The sequence below is a fragment of the Populus nigra genome, chromosome 6 (genome assembly GCF_951802175.1).
Source record: "Populus nigra chromosome 6, ddPopNigr1.1, whole genome shotgun sequence".
NCBI lineage: Eukaryota > Viridiplantae > Streptophyta > Magnoliopsida > Malpighiales > Salicaceae > Populus > Populus nigra.
Window position 1 is genome coordinate 17963981 of NC_084857.1, and position 22512 is coordinate 17986492.

At 35.8% G+C, this 22512-nt stretch overlaps 1 non-coding gene across 1 annotated transcript; it reads left to right on the forward strand.

Annotated features, from left to right (window-relative positions):
* The first annotated feature begins 18851 nt into the window (after positions 1-18851).
* Positions 18852-18958, forward strand: LOC133698092 (small nucleolar RNA R71). The gene has a single exon (XR_009843015.1). It is a non-coding gene; the product is annotated as a small nucleolar RNA R71 (small nucleolar RNA).
* The last annotated feature ends 3554 nt before the right edge of the window (positions 18959-22512 follow it).

Below are 22512 nucleotides of genomic sequence, written 5' to 3' on the forward strand. Positions count from 1 at the left end.
CAGGTTTCGTGAAGAAACGAGTCCAAATTACATTCCGAAGCATGTTTCTTAGCATATAAAAAGAAAGAGAGAAGGAGGTAGCAGCCAGCAGAAAATAGGGAGAGCAGAAGGAGGCAGCAGCCAGCAGAAGAGAGGGAGAGTAGAAGGAGGCAGCAGCCAGCAGCCAGCAGCCAGCAGCCAGCAGAGAATAAACACAAATTCTCTCCTCTACAAACCCAAAAATCATGCTCTTTTCATTCTTTAGAAGTAGTTGTTCAATAGTTATGCAAGGCTAAGCTCTTTTCTTGGTTGCAATGACACAACAAACCTTCGGATTTCAAGAACCGTGAGATTTATTCTTCCTTCTATTTTCAGTTTATGTTATGAATGAGTATGATTGTTTTCCTATGCATATTTCCTATGATTGTTGTTGATGATTGCTAGAGCGGACTCTAAGTTATTGTTGTGAACAATCTATTGCTAAGTTTAATATCAAAACCGGAGTTGTGATATATGAACTTGTGAAGCAACTAAGCTTGATAATTGTGGCGGAACTACGTTATTGAACTTAGGGAGAACATTAGAACAAAGTGACACAAGCTGCGGACAGCTTGTATGTTAATCTTGATGAAATTATCTAGTTCTTAAAGCTACCATTAAATTGAATCATTAGTGCGGACACTTTGATTGTTTGTTGGTTAGGATTAGTTATACGGCGGATCTGTTAATTAATCAATGTTAAGAAAAGATAAAATTTCAGAACATAAACTGCAATTTTCTTTTCAAGGATCGGTTCTAAATTTCCGTTGGTGGATGTGTGCTTGCGACCAAGGTTTGTTTTCTTGATAAGTTTCGGTTTTAATTGATTTTGTTTGCTAGTTTAATTGTTGCCATAGTTTAGATAATCACAAACCAAATCCCCCCAATTACATAACGTACAACATAAAAATCTGACTTGAAACTTTTTCGTGGGATCGACCCCTTACTTGCTCTATACTATCTTGTGTGTTTTAAGCTAGGGTAATTAATTTGTGCGACCGCGACATCGCAACATATATATAAAAAAAATTAACTACTCTGTTTTTCTATCGACATGAGATTGTGGTTTTATCCCAGAAATGGGGGATGTTAAATTTTAAATATAAAGTTAGGTCAATGTTATCTTTTTTTTTTTTTTTTTTTTTGGTAAGTTGACGTATGTATTAAAAGAAGAAGATACAAACATTATAAGGGGCATACCCCAGATTTACAATGATAACAGAAACATAAAACAACAGATGGCTACAAGCTAGCCACCGACCATAACACTGAAACCTCACTGGATTCGTTAGGGAAACCAATACAACCAGCTAACTAACAAATTAAGAATCTATGGTATTCACCCTCCAAGCTCGTTGGATCCTTTTGTTTTCATTTGTTGGTGCGACATTCCTCATCAAATCAAGCTTATCACGAATGATACATTCGATTTGATTAAAGACCAAATTCGAAGTTCTAGACATTCCAGCAAAGATCCTTGCATTCCGTTCTTGCCATACATGATACACTGTAGCTGCAAAACTCAGTTTACGAGAAAAATTGACGAAACTCTTGCCATGCCAAGAGACAGTGGCCCATCGAATCCATTCATCCCAGCCTTTTGTCATTCTTGGAATGTCGCATCTGTCACAAACATCCCACCAGATCGCTTTAGTATAGGAGCATTCAAAGAACAAGTGGTTGTGATCCTCATTGTTGCGGAGACAGAGCGAGCATCTATTGGGACCATGTATACCAAACCGATGAAGTTTATCTTGAGTTGTGAGTTTCTGTTGGACAGCCATCCATAGAAGAAATGAATGTCTTGGAACAGCATTCTTGAACCACACAATGTCATGCCATTCAACCATCTGACGATGACGTCTTAGTTGTTCCCAAGCTACTTTGATCGAGAATCTGTGATTTGGTGAATCCAACCAAACTATCTCATCCTTTTGCCCCATTTTAGGATTAGAATTGGAAGGAATAGCTTCTATAATGGGGTGCCAGCCAATAGCTTGGGTGGTAGGAGTTTTCCATTCTGAGTTATGAATTAGCACATTCACCTTCGCGTTCTTGGCCATACCTGAATCATAGATGAATCTTTCCCCGTAAGAATCCGCGAGTGGGCTGTGAGGATGCCAATTGTCAAACCATAGAGAGGTTGTCATTCCATCTCTTATGATGTACTTCATCTTCGACCATGCTAAGGATCTGAGCTTTAGAATCTTTCCCCAAGCCCAAGAGCAATTCTGTGGTGTCTTGATTGTCCAGAAATTCCTACCTCGCAACAGATTGGATCTGATCCAAGTAGACCATATTGAGCCATCTGAGTCATTGCACAGGTTCCAAATGTGTTTCAACAAAGCAATCTTGTTCCATTCTGTTATCCGTTTTATTCCTAGCCCCCCCTCCTTTTTTGGAAGACATACCTGATCCCAAGCCACTTTAGCCCCAGTAGTTCTCATATCTGAACCTGACCAAAGAAAGGATTTCATAATTTGCTCCACATTTTTAATTACTTGCCCAGGTAAGAGAAAGAGAGATGCCCAATAGACTTGTATGGAAAATAAGACTGAATTAATCAGTTGTACCCGTCCTGCATACGAGAGTGTTCGACAAGTCCAATGTCGAACTTTAGAGGTGATTCGATCCACGAGGCCCTTACAATAAACAGCCTTTAGTCTGGATGAGAGAAGAGGTACTCCCAAATATTTCATAGGGAGCTCCCCCTCTCTAAACCCAAGAATATGAATAATTTGCTCCTTCTCAGCATTTAACACACCGCTCAAGAAGATGTCACTTTTGTTTGGATTTGGATACAGACCTGATAGGTCTTGAAACTTTGTGAGCACCGTTCTGATCATACGAATTGACTTTACATCCCCGTTGCTAAAAATCATCAAGTCGTCAGCAAAACAAAGATGAGAAATTTTGTCCTTCTTGCATCTCCAGTGGAACTTGAATTCTTGGTTGGCACTCATCTTGCAGAATAGCCCCGAAAGGATTTCCATACATAGGACAAACAAATATGGCGACAATGGATCCCCTTGTCTCAGCCCTCTTCCTCCTTGAAAGTAACCTGCAAGCTCACCATTGACGTTGATAGAGAATTGACATGATGTAACACAAACCATGATCCAATCAATGACTGTTCTAGGGAATCCCATTTTTATTAACATGGCGTCAACGAAATCCCACCGCACCGAGTCATAAGCCTTCATCAGATCAACTTTCATAGCACAACGAGCAGGTCCCGTAGATTTATGATAGCCTTTCATTAGTTCCTGAGACAAAAGAATGTTATCACTGATTCGCCGTCCTGAGATAAAAGCAGTCTGATATGGACCAACTAAGGATGGCAAAACAACTTTGATTCTCCCAGCTAGAATCTTAGCGATGCATTTGTACACTGTATTGCAGCAAGATATAGGACGAAAATCAGTCAACCTTGTAGGATTAGCAACTTTAGGAATAAGAGAAATGGATGTAGCATTCATTTCTTTAAGCATTCTACGAGTCTGAAAGAAGGATCTAACAGCGTTGATTACATCTTCCCCAACTATGTGCCATATTCTTTTGAAGAAACCTGCGTTAAAGCCATCCGGACCAGGGGCTTTGTTGTTCTTCAAACTAAACATAGCATGCTTAATCTCCTCCCTTGTTACATCTTGTGCGAGTAGATGCTGTTGCGTTGAAGACAGTTTCAAGTTAATTGCCGAGTCCATCACTTCCTCGTTCAGAACCCTAGGCATCTGATCCACTCCTAACACACGATGGAAGTATGCAATTACTTCTGATTTGACTGCCTCGTGTCCTTCGACAACCTCTCCATCCTCCCTTGTAAGTGATAGAAGCTTATTTCTATTCTGTCTTCCATTTACTGATTTGTGAAAGTAGCTAGTATTCTGATCCCCCAAGCTAAGCCATTGTATCCTTGCCTTCTGTTTGAAAAAACTCTCTTCAGCCCTGACGGTAGAAGCGTATAGACGAACAGCATCCCTTTCTCGCATGCGCAAAATTGGATTCTCATGCGCTGTATGCAGAGCCTGTTGAGCCTTATCCATTTCGTTTTTTGCATCTTTAACTCTATCTGAAATGTTAGAGAAGTGAGCCATATTGAAAAGTTTCAATTCCTGCTTTAGCTTTCTTAATTTGCAACACAGCTGATACATTGGACAACCCCCCGAATTCTGATCCCATACCTTCTTCACCAAGGGCATGAACTCGTCATGATCCATCCACATATCGAAGAATCTGAATGGTTTCTTTATGTTTTGATCATTGCCAATAACCTTTACCACCATAGGAGAATGGTCTGACATACCCGAAGGCAAAAATCTCGCTTCCGATAATGGAAAGTTCAGATTCCACTTCTCATTAACAAGTACTCTATCTAGTTTCCGCATGATCAGATTCTCAGGACATTGGTTCGACCAAGTATAATGCATTCCTGAATACCGAAGATCATCTACTTTCGCTTCTCGAATACATGTATCCAATCTGTCCATGGTACCAGCCCACGTAGTAGACCCTCCTAACCTGTCCGACTGGTTGCGGATAGCATTAAAGTCACCCATAAGAATCCACGGGGTTGACTCCCATCCATCACTACGACTCACTATATCAGACCATAATGCCTCACGTAAGGAAGCATTATTGTCTCCATAAATAATTGAAGTATTGAAACTGATTTTGGTAGCTAATATAGTGACAGAAACATGAATAGCCTGGTCTGACATTCCAACAACATCCACCTTCACCGTATCAGCATTCCAACAAACCCAAATACGACCACGACAAGAGAAATCATAATTATACAAGAAGGACCAAGAACGCAGAAGAAGTTTAGAAACATTATCTTTATTCTTGTCTTTAACTCGAGTTTCAACCAAACCAAAAAAAGCTATCCTCTCTTGATGGATGAGTCTACGCAATTCTGAATGCTTTATAGGATCATTCAAACCTCTAATATTCCAACATCCAATAATCATAGGAAAATAGAGAGGAGTACAAACAACAACACAAAGATTACCTTGACGTGCCTCCTGGAGAGGAGCCAGATTTCTGATTCTTCTTTGAAGAGGCTTTTGAACCCCTTTTCTTTTTCTCTAGAGAGTCTCTAGCCTTAATAGCTAACTGATTAACAGTTTCCCTTTCGGTGGAATTCAGGGTTTGAGGGGTTGTCATGATATCGGTTGGTTCCCCATCTGTATCACCTCCCATTGCGTCCATATCTTGATCTAAAGCAGTACTTGCAGCCCCTTGCTCCTGTTTCATGTCTTCTCGTAAACTCTTCAAGACAAGAGGAGAGGAAGGATTTTCATCTTCATGACAACCAGCATTGCACACATCTGATGTCGCATGATCATTCATATTACAATCAGGCATATGTATACCAGATGTTGAACAACCATTCTCATCACAATTACCCACTTTAGATGCCAAGGGAGCATTCTCCCCACTCACAGAACCCTTGTTTCGTTTACCAACTACCTGCCACTGAAACTGATTCGGCTTGTTATCCGCAGATTTAGAGTTCATAGCTCCTAGATTCCTCTTACCCTCTGCCACCACTTTAAGATTATCAATGTTATTAGTAGCACATAGCGTTGTGGTGTGTCCAAAGACATTGCAATTACTGCACTTCGACGGTATCCATTCGTATTCAGCTGAAATTGTTATGAATAACCCATTTGGACAGCGAAGATCATATTCCTTAACCAACGTCTTCGAAGCATCTATCTCAACGCAAACTCTTGCGTAACTAAGCCTTTTACGCAACAATGTCGTATGATCCGCATGAAGGGGGACTCCAATAGCACTCGCTACACAGCTCAGCCCCTTAATAGTCCAATACTCGAGAGGGACATTATACAGCTTAACCCATACCGGAACTCTTGCCAAATCATCTTTCAAAAATTGCATGTTCGGTTGCCAACGTTTAAGCACCAAAGGCCTGTTTGCCATGTGCCATGGGGCTCTTTCCAGCACATTAATGGCATGATCAACCGAATCAAAGGTGAAGATGAAGAAGCCATTATCCGAAGACAAAACTTCTGATAGACCGTAGGAGCTCCATATTCTTTTGGCAATAGAATTAACCACGGGATACGGTAATTTCTGCCCCACAAAATGACCACCAACTAGGGTGGATTTCCAAAATTCACAGCCATCTTCAAACACATCAAGAGGAGGAGCTACTGTCACACGACCATCAGTCATAGTAGGGGGAGCAAAGTGCAGATTACGGACTGAACTAATGCCAAGGGTCTTGCTACCCTCATTGTCATCAACACCAGAACCCTTCAAAGCATTTAAAAAATTCAATTTGGGTCTAGGTTTTAGTTGTTCTTGTTGATGAGACCCTACCTTCACCTCATCAACTTTAGAACCCAACACATGGTTCATTTCTGGAACAACATTAGAAGCTTGGGCAGTAGAGTGTTTCTCTATACTAGCATCAGAATCAGCTTGAAACTGAGAAATCCTCATCCCATGGCTATTCAACATATCCTGCAGTTCTAATCTTAATGTATGTCCAGACTTAACTTAATTATGTTGTTCAATGTGAGAGCTAACCATTGGAACATTTTCCACAGAAGAACATAGAGACATTATGGTAGCATACAAATATTAGAGAGAGCAAAATTCTAATAAGATAAACTGAGTCCAAGAAGCAACCTAAGCTCAGAAATAACAGAATTACGAGGCCAATATCTCCCAGCACACTGATTGTAACAAAAATCCGTTCGGTCAAGATGTAGAGTAGGTTCCGAAGAACAACATACTCAAATATGGTAACGATCCAACGGTGAACAAAGGAGATCAAGCTACGACAAACCACTCTGGAACTAGCAAGAAAATTGAAACTTTTCCAAAGAACTGTGATTTAATCTTCACATATGGCAAAGGCCTTCATGTCTATGACAGCCATAACAGAAATCATGAAGAAAATCCATGCAATATGCTGCAATTTCACCACTTCTCTATAGTTCCAGAACTGAAAATGCAGAATAGTAGAAATATTGCGAGATCAATATCTCTTACCTCGTTGATTGGATAACAAATCCGTTCGGTCAATGTTGAGAGAAGGTTGGAAGGAACAACATAGTCAAAAATGAGAATAATCCAACGGTGGACGGAGTAGATGTAGCTCCGACAGCACCACTCTCTCTCTCTTTCTCTCTTTTCTCTCTCTCTCTCTCCTCTTTCACCTCTCTGCCTCTCTCTCTCTTTCTCTCTCGTTAAACCTATTTGGCATTTTTCAAATCAAACAAAACTTTTTGTTAGGTCAATGTTATCAAGGCTAATGGAATCTAAAACATCCCTTGTTTTGCTCAAATTCCTATAAAGTATAAATATGAAAAAAAAACAACATGAATATAAACCATATAGATTAGTGATAAATCTAATTTTAAAAAATTAATATAATTGTTAATGAAAATAGTAATAACAATTTTCAATATTATTATTAATATCATTGTTGTTGAAAATAGTAATGAAAAAGAGCTTTTCATACTTGGGTGGTTTAATTAATTAAATTGAATAAGGTTCAATTTGATTCAATGGTTTTTCAAGAGCGAAACGGAACATGTGGAATGGAACTGGAACTTTTTGGTTTAAATTTAGCCGAAAAATCCGGAACGGGCCGAGATTTAAAATGAAATGAAAATTGTTCCGTTTTGTTTTGTTTTTCGAATTGGTATGGAATGTTTCGGCCATTTCAGGTGAAATGGAACGGAATTGACAACTTTGGGTGCAACAACAACAGCTAGGAAGCACGGGTAGAGCTTCTATTGCAGGTAAGTGATCCGCACCTATACTTTCTAATTAATTTCTATGATTTATTATGTTATTGATGTGAGATGTGAATTACCAAAGGTTGGATATTAGGAGAAATGAGGAAAGTTTGCATAATGATGCCGATATTTTGGATAATATTCTGAATGTATGTGTATTCAGGGTGAACGGTGGTTGTGTAAATTGCCAAGGGATGAAATTATCATTGACAAAGGAAATATGAGAAGTGTGATTTGAGGCGTGAACTAGCATACATTTAGTGTATGTTAGGATCCCGGGTAAGAGGATCAATCATGTATTGGCTAGCATATATTTAGTGTATGTTAGGATCCCGGGTAAGGGGATCACGATGCATGGACTAGCATACATTTAATGTATGTTAGGATCCCGGGTAAGGGGATCAACTTGCAGCGACTCCTACATGGTGATGATGATAACAGTGAAATTAGTATCGGTAATGTGTTAAGCGGAAATAATCATGGGTGATCTTATGAGATCATAAATGGAGGTTGATAATGGAAGAGGAAAAGGTTTTTAGTAGTTAAAGGAGAAAGAGTTTCCAACGAAAACCAAAAGAGAGGAGTGAATAAAATATGAATGCATGTTTGCCTTTTTAAATTGCTGGATATTTGTATTGCTATATTATTGTGATATTCATATTTTAATAATATGTATTTTGTTTTCAGGGTCATCGCATGCATGATCGGAGTAGATTTTAGCTTGGGTTCACTTTTTGTAATTTAGGTCCTAGGGATTATACCCTTGTATTTGGTAATAGTACAACTTTTATATATACTCAAATTGTGTAATTGATGTTTAAACTGGAATAGATGAATTTAAGTCTGTAGTTTGTATAACTATGTTCCATGTATGCATGTTTATATCTTTATCCATCCATAATGATAATTGTTGTACAATGTATATCATAAACATTGTGGTTGATATGAATGATGATGTTTGTGGGACTAAGATCCAGGATGATTGGGTTGAATTGAGTTAGGAGATGAGGTATATTAGAAGTGTAAACAGGTCATATGTCGATAACTTGGGACCTCCCGGTATAAGGGAGACTCTGTCGAAATTTCGGTGGACTTTAATACAACCACAATGAATAGATATAGAAAAAAAAATTTAATCACTCTATTTATTAGTTAACATGAGAACGTTGCTTTATCCCAGGTAAGGGAATAATTAACCTCGGTAATTGATGAATTATTTAATGGTGGTATTTATATAAGGAGAAATGATAAAATTACGCTTTTTCGGTTCATGAATGAAATGTAACGCTAATATTGTTTTATTATGTTTATTTAAATTGCCTATAATGCTTGAAATTATCTTGTACTATAACAGGGACATCATACCAATATGGTGCGTAGGGAAATCTGTTTCGCAACTCACACATTTTGAAAAGAACTATATATTCATATGTTATGAGTGATATGAGTTCTGTATGAACGGACATGTTAATCACTAAATTAGTCGTCCGACCCCCTTTGTAAAGACTAGTAATGAAAAATTCGCAAACAAGTTAATATGATGTGGATGAATATACATATGAGGTATTTATCTAATAAGGATGTCGTGTTGTGAAATTACATGAGGTGAGGATAATGAAAGTACTAGTTGTGTAACATGTTGTTCGACACTCTTGTATGATCTCATGATATCAACGAGACTAGAACAAGAATGTGAATTTATGAGCATGTTAATATGATGTAATGTAAACCTATGAGTATAAAAATATAATATTATGGGCACGTGTATTGAGAATATGTTTTATGAGAATGTTGATTTACATTATCCTACGTAGATTATGCCTTGTTAATGAACAAAATGCAATGATAAATCTAAAGAATGATATGATGAAAAACATTCAGAAACCGAACAATTAAAAAAATCATCAATTTTGGCCTTGAAAAAGATGGGTCTTACATATTAAATCCATGTTCTGTCGTGAGAAGAAGAGAATGAAAGAAAATATTACATAACTGATTCAAGGCTTATTTATAGCCTTCCATGCAGCCCCTTAATCCAAGAAACTAATGAAAAAAGTAGCCGCCCATGTTGTTTTCAAGTTATAGTAGGATTCTTTTATTTTCTTTGTTGTGTTTTCTCCTCACCTTATGTCCCAAATAAGGTTGGATTGTGCCTCTCTTGCACATGGATAAGATGTATTAAGGCCTCCTCTTGATACTCCAATAAACCTTTCAAATCTGACTTGGTAGAAACCTTCAAAACCAATGCATTTAATGTCTCTTTTAATTTCTTTATCTTAGACCGAGTCATTGGCCCTTTTGGAACATATAATAGGTCCTTGCTAATTTTTATGGGCTGGTCCACATCACTTTTCATTGATAGTGGTGTTTAGATAATGATATAATGTTAGAATTGATGCTTGATATAATGATTTAAAGTATGTTGGCTTATAAGAAAATAAATGCTCTTGTAGTGGATTGAATGTTATTTGATTTGAAGAGGTGGCGGTTCTTTCATTTACTTGTTAAGTTTACTAAAGCATGTTTAACATGTTTAGGTGTTATGGTTAAACAATGTAGGTGATTAATAAGGTTGTTTCCATTTGAATTATAAACTATACAAGGAAAAAAAAAATTTATAGTTTGTACACTAACTTACCTCCCCGATAATGATGCTAAAATCTTGATATGATCAAATAATTGATCTCTTCTCTCAAGTGTAAGAGTGTCAAAGAAATAAATGACCTGCCAAGATCGGGGTCGATCTATGGGGAGGTTAAGAATACAAAACCATAAATAATAAAAGAAACATGGTTAAAGAAATCTAAAAGATGTGATATTAATGTAAGGATTTAACAAAGATAAAACAATTGTCAAGGTTAGAGGATCCACTAATCATATTTCAAATAAGTATAATCCAAAATCTTTTTATTACTCAACTAGAAACCACATACAAAGAAAGTTCCAATAAGTTATTAGCATGACCATATTAATTATCTTTAATTCTTTTATTTAAGTAACGCTAACATTTGTTAATGTTGTCAAGTATTCAAGGTAACTTATGTCAACAACAAATCAATATTCTTTCATACCACAAGTGACAATTCTCCATGTAGTAGGTTATAAAAGAATCAAGTACTTGTTGTGCCAATGATTATACACCACGAGTCAAGAATCACCACTAAACAAGAAGGGCATAAATATTTATTAAGATAACAATTATAACACTTGTTAATAGCAAACTTTCTTGAATTTAAATATTAAAGTCCATGTTGAGTTTATACTATACTTATTTTTACACCATTAGTGTGACATTTTCACCTTGACAAAAATAAACTAACTAAACATAATTAAAAAGAAAAACATAAATAATTAAGTTAAGAACATAGCTATGATATAAATTAATTAAGTAAAATAAAGAAAATGATAAGCATAAATAAGAGATTAATGATAATATAACATGAATTAAAACTTGAATATTACAAAAATACAAAGAAATAAAGAAAGAGCGTGGATCTTGATATGAAAGTCAAGATGTCTAAATGAATGGAAAATGCCTCCCTTTATAGGTTAAAATATAGAACTATTGATGATGGCTAATTAATTTGGTGTTTTAACTAATTTGGTGGCCAATTATTGATTTGATAACTAGACAAAACGTCATTGATAACATCATAATATGAACATATGGTCTTGATGAAAAATTTAGGTATTTGTCTCATCTTTACAAAAAATAATAATGGGCTTATTTGGACTTCTATAACTCTAGATATGGGCTCAACACCGAAAATTATCTGGGTTGTAGGATAAATTCAGACTTCTCTTTTGTTGCTAAGATTTGAACTGAAAAACAACAGTATTAAGTCTTGGTCTCTTCATAAATATTTTAGGTCAACATCTTCGCTTTCCATCAAGATAAACCACACCTAAAATTGATATTGATAGCTCTAGTTATAATCTGAAAATCAAATGGTGTTCTAGTTTGAATAGAACCAACGCAACTAGGATTTCTTCTCTAAGTCTAGCCCTCTCCTTTTCTCTTCACATAAACCCCAATTTCAATAATTAAACATGTCAATCATTAAAAACTAAGCATTTTTTTTGGTAAAAAAAATAGTGATATGGTTTAGGTTCAACCTTTTTTTTTGGATAAGGTAAGTATATTAACCAAAAAATAGCAAAATACAACAAAGCGTCCAAACCCTACAAAGGGGCAACGATAGACAAACCCACTTACCCTAAACACAACTAAACAAAGAAAAAACCAGGGCATGTCCCAGGAAAAACTAAAAGGGCATGCCTTCAAAACCTAAAAAGCCAATAAACAAACAAAATAGAATTGAAAATATCATCAAAAAATTCCTAAGCAATATGAAGTTTTCTATTAGTAATTGAAGAAGCGATATTGTGAATAGGATTAACTTTTTAAACAATACAACTAACAATGTCTCTATAAATCATTGAACTAGTATGAGGAGCATCACCATGAAGACATGCATTCCTTTCTCTCCAAATATAATAAACGACAATAGCTAATATCAACCTTATAAGTACATAATGAAGAGAACACCCTCCACTCAAGTTAGAGAGCCAAGAAATGGTGCTAACCCAAGAGCAACGATGAAAGAGGATGAGACATTTGGAGCATAGATCATACCAAATATGATGAGAGAATGGGCAATCAAAATATAAATTATCAACATCTTTCCTATCACCTCCACATAAAAGGCATTGGATAAACTGAATAACCCTATAGGACCTGAGCTTATCCTAAGTAGAGAAAGCTTCACGAATAGCAATCCATAAGATAAATGAAAATCACAGGATAACATGTTTATGCCAAACAAGTTTCCACCACTCCACTTTGTCCCGAACGGGACGAATAGAGTTCCAAGCACAACAAATAAAGAAGATACCTCTTAGAGCATCCTTCCAACACACAAGGTCACGTCTTCCATCATTCGGGAGAAAAGAAGTGGGAGCACATCGAATAACCTCAATCCACTTGGGAGATTTAGGAGGAGGCAAAATCCACTCCTTACCAGCAATAATACAACTCAACCTCGCATCCTTCCCTAAGCTAGAATCCATAATAATCTTATCCCTAAAAAACTCCACCAAGGGGCCCAATGAGTGTCAATTATCAATACTCCTACCATGCATTAAATATGAAGATATCTAGGATGACCATATAGAGTTGGCCGGAATACATATAGTCCATAAATGTTTAACCATAGCTACCCAATTCCACACCTTTAGATTTTTGACACCCAAACCCCCTTCCTCCTTAAGCAAACAAACTGTATTCCAAACAACTTTTGCATTACCAAATGAAAGATCACTACCCTTCCATAAAAAAGACCTTAAAAAGAGGTTATTTCGCAATAACAGCCTTAGAAAGAGTAAAAAGAGAAGACCAATAACCCTAAATAGAGAAAAGGATGGAATAAAAAAGTTGAAGTCTACCCGCATAAGAAAGATAGTGGTTCAACTAACTCCTAACTTTAGCCATGATTTGGTCCACAAGGATCAAACAATCATAATAAGAGAGCTTTATAGTAATAAGAGGAACACCAAGATACCTAACTAGCAACTTCCCTTCCCTATAGTCGAGAGTATCAAGAAGCTGCAATTTAGTATTAGGCTCAACACCACACAAGACATACTACTCTTATCAAGATTTAGATATAAACTTGAAGCACCTCGAAATTGATTATGGCAATTCCTAACTAATGAAACCAAGGCCATCGGATTATATGATTAGTACTTAAAAGTGTATTTTTATCAAGGTTTTATATCATCATTTTGCACTTGAAGTATCAATAACTCCTTAACTAAAGCATGTTTTATAATAACAAGTCTGATACTATAAGATACCTTTAATTTATGGTAAATGTTCATCTTAAATGTAGGCCAATCACATAAATCAAAGGATTGATTGATGAGTTTAACTACTAAAATTGAGAAGATAAAGAGAGGGGCAAGCTTAGAAAAGAGATGCTGGTTCAGTTCAAACTAGAACACTATTTGGTTATTGGATCATAACTGAAGCTGTAGAAGTTGGATTTAAGTCTAGTTTATAAGTATAGAAAGCTAAGACATAGGCCTAAAACTTTCATGAAGAGTCTAAGATTCAAAAAGGCCGTTTTCAAGTTCAAATTGTAGCAACAACGAAGAAGTCAGAATCTGTCCTGCAGCCAAGACACTATTTAGTGTTCAGCCCATATCTCCAATTCTGGAGGTCTAAATGCACTGATTCTTTTTTTATTGGAAAGTTGAGACAATTTCCTAGAACTTTCATGAAGACTATCTGTTCAAAAGCTGACGTTAGTAATGACGTTTTGTTCAGACAAGAAGATAAGGAATGTCACCAAGTCAAGATGTGGCCACCCACTCAACAATTAGTCATCAAATCAATAGTTCCAAATTTTGGCCTATAAAAGGAGGCATTTGCCATGTATTTAGGCATCTTGGTTTTCAGATCAAGATCATGTTCTTGCTCTCTCTCTTTATATTTTTGTACTGCTTAAGTTTTGTTTATATCAATCTCTTGTTTATGCTTTTCATTTCATTTCCTTTCCTTTACTTAGTTAACTTAGATCTTATTTATGTTCTTATCTTGTTTATTTATGTTTCTCTCTTACATTATGTTTGGCTAAGTTTATTATATCAAGGTGAAAAGGTTACACTAATGGTGTAAGAATAAGTATAGTATAAACTCAACATGGACTTTAATGTTTGATACTAACATGTTTTGTATTTGTTATCTTGTTCACTTTTAATACTTTGATTGTTAAATGGTTAATCTAGATTTATGTTGTATAACCCTTGGTACAACAAATACTTGGCACTTTCATAGCACAATCGTATGGTATAACCGACACCTGTGCTATGAAAGAAACTTGATTTATTGTTAACATAAATTATAATCATTAATACCTGACAACATTTACAAGTATTAGCATTATTCAAATAAGATAACTAATGTAATCAAGTTAACAATTTATAATTCGATTGGAACCTCCTTTGTGTGTGGTTTCCAGTTGAGTAATAAAAAGAGTTTTTACTATACTTGTTTGAAATACCATTAGTGGATTCTCTAACCTTGACAATTATTTTATTCTTGTTTAATCCTTATATCAATATCACATCTCAAATCTCTCTTCAACTCCTTTTCTGTTATTATCTATTTTTTTATTTGTAGTTTATACAGTTAACCTCCTTGTGGTTCGATCCCGGTATTGCCAAGTTATTTATTATTTCAACACTCCTACACTTGGGAGATGTAACATCCCCATATCCGGGATAAAGCAACGATCTCTTGTTAACTGATAAACAGCGTGATTAATTTTTTTTCTATATCTATTCAAGGTGAATATAGTGTATGTCAGGATCCCGAGTAAGGGGATTAAGATGTATTGACTAACATACATTTAGTGTAAGTTAGGATCTCGAGTAAGAGGATCATCATGTATTGTCTAGCATATATTTAGTGTATGTTAGGATCCCGGGTAAGGGGATCAAGATGTATTGGCTAACATACATTTAATGCATGCTAGTTCATGCCCCAAATCACACTTCTCATATTTCATTTGTTAACGATAATTTCATCACTTGGCAATTCACACAACAACTGTTCACCTTAAATACACATACATTCAGAATAATATCCAAAATATCGACATCATTACGCAAACTTTCCTCCTTTCTCCTAATATCCAACGTTCGGTAATTCACATCTCACATCAATAATATATTAAATTATAGAATTTAATTAGAAAGTATAGGTGCAGATCACCTACATGCAGTAGAAGCTCTACTCGTGCTCCCCTGTTGCTACCGCTGCACAACGCCTGTGGTCCCTCCTGGTAATCACAGGCATAATCTCATAAGTGATCCTTATTCAAGGATATATTTTATACTAACCATATTAACAACCAATACAGGTATTTCTTTCAATTATTCCTTTCTTCAAATTTTATGTTCTCTCATTTCATCTATTTAAATCATCATTCTTTGTCTAACCATGGTTATCATTCTTTTCTTTATATTTCAATTGTTATTGTTTAAACCTCGAACTGTTACTGTCCGACCTCTCCTCAGATTTTTAACTATATATAGAGTTATAGAACTCCGTTTCAAGCGAGGTCAGTCACGTTGGAAAGTTAAGACATGAGGCTACAAGTTCTCTAAAAGAAGGAGAACCCAGTTCTGCCTTTAAGACAATCAAAATTGCTCCTCAACAAATATTTGGACTGTTACTGTCCAACTGTTACTATCTTGTTTTTGAACCGTTACTGTCTGACCTCTCCTCAGATTTTTAACTATATCTAGAGTTATAAAACTTCGTTACAAGCGAGATTGGTCTCATTGGAAAGCTAAGACACAAGGCTACAAGTTCTCTGAAGGAAGGAGAACCCGGTTTTGCCTTGTTTGTGTATCACTCTTCCAATTGAAATTTAGGTGATTTCTCAAACCAGGGTTATATGTTTGTGAGTATGGGTTATAATTGGGCCTTTTAAAATTGTTTAAAGCATGAGCTTGTTCATGGAGGCATTCCCTAAAAGAAGGCAAAGTTGGACAATCATTTGTTGAGTGTTGTTCATTGGTTTCACAGATTTGACATACAATTTCTTGAACAGATTTTAATTGACCACTTTTTTTCAATTCTAGTGCCTCGACTTTTCTAGCTAAAGATGCAAATTTGGCATGGAGGTCATGAGCTTCCCTAAGGTTGTACATTCCTCCACTAGATGTATGAGGTTAAGTTTTACTTGGTGCCTCATAAGTGTTTGTAATGTCCCAATTTTGAGCATTTTCAGCTAGCAAGTCTAGGTACTCTATGGCTTCATTAGAGTCTTTATCTTCAAAAGTTTCAAGCAATGCTTATTGACCTTGAGTACTTTATTGGTTTCTAAACTTGTAATTTCAACTGCACCATAAGGAAAAACATTAGAAACAACAAAGGGTCCAATCCAACGAGAGCGCAACTTTCCAAGAAAAAGTTTCAAACGCGAATGATAAAGAAGGACTTTGTCTCCAACATTAAACTCTTTTCTTATAATCATTCGGTTATGGAGACTCTTAGTATTTTCTTTGTAAATCCTTGCATTCTCATAAGCATCATTTTGTATTTCTTCCAAAATAATTCCAATCTTTTTGGGCACCAAAAGGATAGACGCCACTCATTCACTGTCCATGATGGGGTGAATGACTCCTGCATCATGGGGAACAGTTTGCAAAGCTTGCAAAGCCAATGCTGATTCATACATGTTTTGGGGAATATATATATATGCCTCTTTATCTCTTCTATTTAGGTAAAATCATAGCCATAGCTTAAAGCTATGCTTAATCCATCCTCACTATCAAAATCACAAACTTGTTGCACACACTTATCAACTTGGTTATAACATGTGATAGAATAAACATTGCTATAAGGATATGTCATTGCATCATGAAAATTAAATTCAATTTTTTCATCTCCTACCTCTATAGACAAAGTATCCTTACCACAATCAATTTTTGTATTGGCAGTTTTCAAGAATGGTCTCCCAAACAATATAGGAGTGCTATTTGATGAATCACAAGAATCATGTTCCATATCAAGAATATAAAAGTCATATCGAATGACCAAACTATCAATCTTGACTAGGACATCTTCTATCACACTAAGTGGGTACACAAAACTACAATTTGCAAGTTGTATTACAATGCTAGTTTTATTCAAAGGCTCAAGACTAAAAGAATCATAAACATGTTTAGGCATAACACTAATGGATGCACCTAAATCGCACAAGGCCCTTTTGAATCTAGCATTACCAATAACACATGGGATAGTAAACACACCCGGGTCTTTTTGCTTCAAAGGCATATTCTTTTAAACAATAGCAAATACAACTTCACCCATACTTACCATTTCATGACCTTTTAGTTTGAAAGCTCTCTTGGTAGTACACAACTCCTTCAAGAATTTGGCATACTTGGAAATTTGCTTGATAGCATCAAGCAAAGAATGTTGAGTTCTACTTTCTTGAAAACTTCTAAAATCTTTTTTTCTTTGACCTAGAAGAATTCACAAGAAAGGGTGGAATTGTTTTAAAACTGGAATTCATTGAGTGAGGAGTTACCTTTGGAGTGTTGGTCGATGTTTCAGTTTGTAAAGGAGGAGGATGTTCCTTTTTTGTACTTAATTCGGTTTCTATCTTTTCTTCTTCCTCCATCTCAATTTGTTTCGACTTTTTTTCTTCAAGTTCTTTCCCACTTTGCAGCATGATCACACTAACATTCTCTATTAGATTCAATGCTTGAGAGGGCAATATTCCATTCATTTGTGCTTCCAATTGCCCCACACTTAAAGCTACTTGCCCCATTTGCTTCTCCAAGTTGTGAATACTTGACCTTGTTTCCTATTGAAAGGACATGATATTTTGTTGCAAGGTCACAGTGTTAAAAGCCAAAGTTTTCATCATCTCACGAAGATCATCACTAGATGACGACCCCATAACATTGGAGTTTGTGAATGGAGGGGGTTGTCTTGCTTGATAATTATGTTGGGGCTGAAATCCATGGGGATGGAATTGTCGGCCTTGATTGCCTTGTTGAGGTGGGTTCCCATAACATAAGTTTGGATGATCTCTCCATCCAGGATTGTACGTGTGGGAAAAAGGATCATACTTACGCTGAAGTTGTCCATTGAATCCTCTATCAACTGCATGAACCTGTTCAATGTAATCTTCTTGCATTGTTGGGTACATATCTGAGGTATATTCTTGTAAGGAATAAATGCTACAAACTTTCACTTGTTGTACATTTCCATAAGCCAAAGAACGCACAAGAGAACTAAGATCATTAACTATATTTTCAAGGTTAGAAATACTTACCTCATTTACTTGTTTGTTTGCGAAGTCTCCATGCGTACCAAATTGTTTCGAGTTGGCTGTCATGTTTGAGATCAATTGGCATGCATCCTTGGGTGTCTTATCTACCAATGCCCCTCCACTTGCAGCATCAATGATACTACGGTCAGTAGGCATCAATCCTTCATAGAAATATTGAATGAGCAGCTGATCGAGTATTTGATGATGAGGGCATTGAATGCACAATTGCTCAAATCTTTCCCAATACTCAGAAAGTGTCTCTCCATGAGATTGCCGAATCCCACATATTTCTTTCTTTATATTGGCAACTCGAGATGCTGGGAAATAGTTCTCAAGAAAGATCTTCTTCATGCCATTCCAAGTTCCAATTGAACCTGAGAGAATGGAGAAAAACCATGCCTTTGCTGCCCCTTTTAAAGAGAAAGGGAAAGCTTTCACCTTAACCTGTTTTTCATCAACTCCGTTCGGTTTCATGCCAACACAAACCATACGGAACTCCTTGAGATGAGTATGAGGATCTTCTCCTACAAGACCATTAAATGTTGGTAGCAAATGTAAAAAACTAGATTTGAGCTCAAAGTTTACATTATTGTCGATGTTTATGCACAATGGCTGATTTTCCATGTTATGAGCAGCAAGCTCCTTGAGTGTTTGTTGTCGTGCAATAGCCATGATGTTGAGGCGAGCTTCCTTTCGTAACCTGTGTAAAGTTTTTTCTATTTCGATATCTAACTGCACTTGACTTTAATTAGTAGAACGGGTTACTAGCATAAATCATCAAGAAAACTCAAAAGAAACCAACCACACAAGAGATCCAAAACAATGCAAATTGTACGAAAAATCGTACGTTAGAAAACTAAAACTGCCTAAAACCCTAGAAAATAGTGGAATTTGGCCTCGATAGGGTGGGGCTAGTGAATTATCACTAGTCCTGTTCAGAATGTTGTTTCCCTTCAGGAAACAAAAGGGCGATACCTAATTCCACCAAAAAATATGTTTTGAACAGTACCGCTGCCGTAAGTGAACATTACCGCCGCAAGCAAAAATTTTGTCTCTTTTTTTTTGTTTTAGAAAAAATAAATAATAATCACAGAAAATAAAAATAATAGCACAAGAATCAACTAAAATTACTTCCCCAGCAATGGCACCAAAATTTGTTGTGATATTGCGGTCGCACAAATTAATTACCCTAGCTTAAAACACAACACACAAGATAGTATAGAGCAAGCAAGGGGTCGATCCCACAAGGAAGGTTCAAGTCAAATTTTTATGCTAGATGATATGCAATTTGGGGGGGTTTGGACGTTATCTAGACTAAAACAAAAGAAAACAGAAAACTATCAAACCAAAATTTAATAAAATCAGAAAATTATCAAGAGAACAAACCTTGGTCACAAGCACACATCCACCTACAGAAATCAAAACTGATCATGGAAACAAAACATCAATTTATATTCTGAATATTTATCTCTTCTTAACATTGGTTAGTTAACGGATCCGCCGTATAACTAACCCTAACCATTAAACAACCATAATGTCTGCACTAGTAATTTAATTCAATGGCAGCCTTAAGAACTAAATAAGTTGATTAATCAAGAAAACACAACTGTTCGTAATCTATGTATGATTTGATTGAATGTTCTCCCTAAGATTAATAATGTAGATCCGCCACAATTATTAAACTCAGTTGCTTCACAAGTTCATATACCACAACTCTAGTTTTGATATAGCAATAGATTGTATACAATAATAACTTAGAGTCCGCTATAGCAATTAAAATAAACCATCATTCGAAAAATAAGCATAGGAGAACAAACTTATTCATCATATAAATTGAAAAGAAAAGGTAAAATAAATCTCACAGTTCTTGAAATCCGAAGGTTTTCGTGTCCTTGCAACCAAGAAAACGAGTTTAGCCTTGCATGTTTATTGAACAACTAATCAAAAAGAAGGAGGAATGCATGATTTCGGGTTTCTTAGAGGAGGGGGGAATTTTTCTCTTCTTGGCTGGCTACCCCCCTTCTCTTCTCTCATTCTTTTTATATCCTAGGAAACCCTAGTCTCTATTTTACAAAATAGTCCTCCCTTAAGTAGATTGTTTACATTTAAGTACTTCAATAACTATTTTCTTAAAAAAGGAAAAATAGCCTTGCATGAAATCTTCAAGCTTTGACTTAGAGGAGCTAAATTGCCGAAATAAAAACTTGGATATCGGTTTAGATGCTTTGGAACGTAATTTGGACTCGTTTTTTCACAAAACCTGTTTGCTGGCAAAATTCAGTTGTTATCTTTGAAAAATAATATCTCCCTCATATGACATCATTTTTGGCTGAAATTGGGAGCGTTTATAGGCCTTTGAGTCAGGAATCCAAAACGAGCTTGCATAAATTGGACTTCTGTAGCTCCGGATATTCAAGTCGGTATGGCCGAAGGTCAACACTGGCAGATTGCGAGATTTGACATTGAAGGCGGTGATTTCCATGCTCTTTCTTATTTTATTTTCTCACCTTAGATGTCCAGAAAGGTATGGATGTTAGCTTTTTAATGCCACTGGAATCACTTCATTTCAACCTTTAGAGCTCACGCTCTGCACGAAACATCGACTGAAGGTCAAATTTGCCAATTATCTCCAATTTACTCCTTTTTGCATCTTTCATCCAAAAGTGCCTTCAAAACATAAAACAAATAATATCAAGGCATTTTATATATAAAACATAGGTAAAAAACTAGTTAAATGTGGGTGAAACTATCGAATAATATGGTTGCATCAATGAAACAATGTGACCAAGTACAATGCCATTTGTTACCATAAAATGACATTTTTTCCCAATTAAGCACAAGATTGTTCTCTTCACACCTGTTCAAAACTTTTTCCAAGTTAGTTAAACAATCATCAAATGAATCACAAAAAAAATATAAAAAATATCCATAAAAATCTCAAGAAAACGTTTAACCATATCACTGAATATGCTAAGCATGCATATTTGAAATGTGGCCATGCATTACATAATCCAAAAGGCATTCTTCGATATGCAAAAGTACCAAATGGACATGTGAAAGTAGTCTTCTCTTGATCTTCCAATGCAATTTCAATTTGATTGTAACCTAAATAGTCATCTAGGAAAAAATAAAATTCATGACTTGCAACTCTTTCTAGGATTTGATCTATGAAAGGTAAAGGAAAATGATCTGTTCTAGTCATTGAATTAAGTTTTCTATAGTCAATGCACATGCGCCAACCAGTAATAGTCCTAGTTGGAATTAACTCATTTTTCTCATTTGTTAGCACAGTGACTCTAGACTTTTTAGGTACAACTTGGGTAGGATTTACCTATTTGCTGTAAAAAAATAGGATAACTGATTCCATTATCTAGAAGCTTCATGACTTCATTTTTCGCTACTTCTTTCATATTAGGATTAAGCCTTTGTTGCATTTCTCTAGATGGTTTAGCATTTTCCTCTAAATAAATTATGTGTGTGCAAATCAAATGACTAATTCCTTTTATGTCAGCTATGGTCCATCCTAATGCATTTTTGTGCATTTTCAAAGTCTGTAATAACTTACCTTTTTGATGTGCATTAAGTTTGGAAGAGATTATTACCGGAAAAGTTTTATTTTCTCCCAAAAACGAGTATTTGAGATTGAATGGTAACGACTTCAAATCAGGTTTTGGTGGTTGAACACTAGAAGGTATGGACTCAATTGATCGTGGTGGAAATTCCTTAATTTTTAGTCTCCAACTATTTGCCTTTGATTCTTTCTGAAAATAAACCATTTGCAAATCATCAGATTCATCAATCTCAGTTTCACTGGAAGTGGTTTGAAATTGATCATGAACTAATTTTTCAATAAAGTC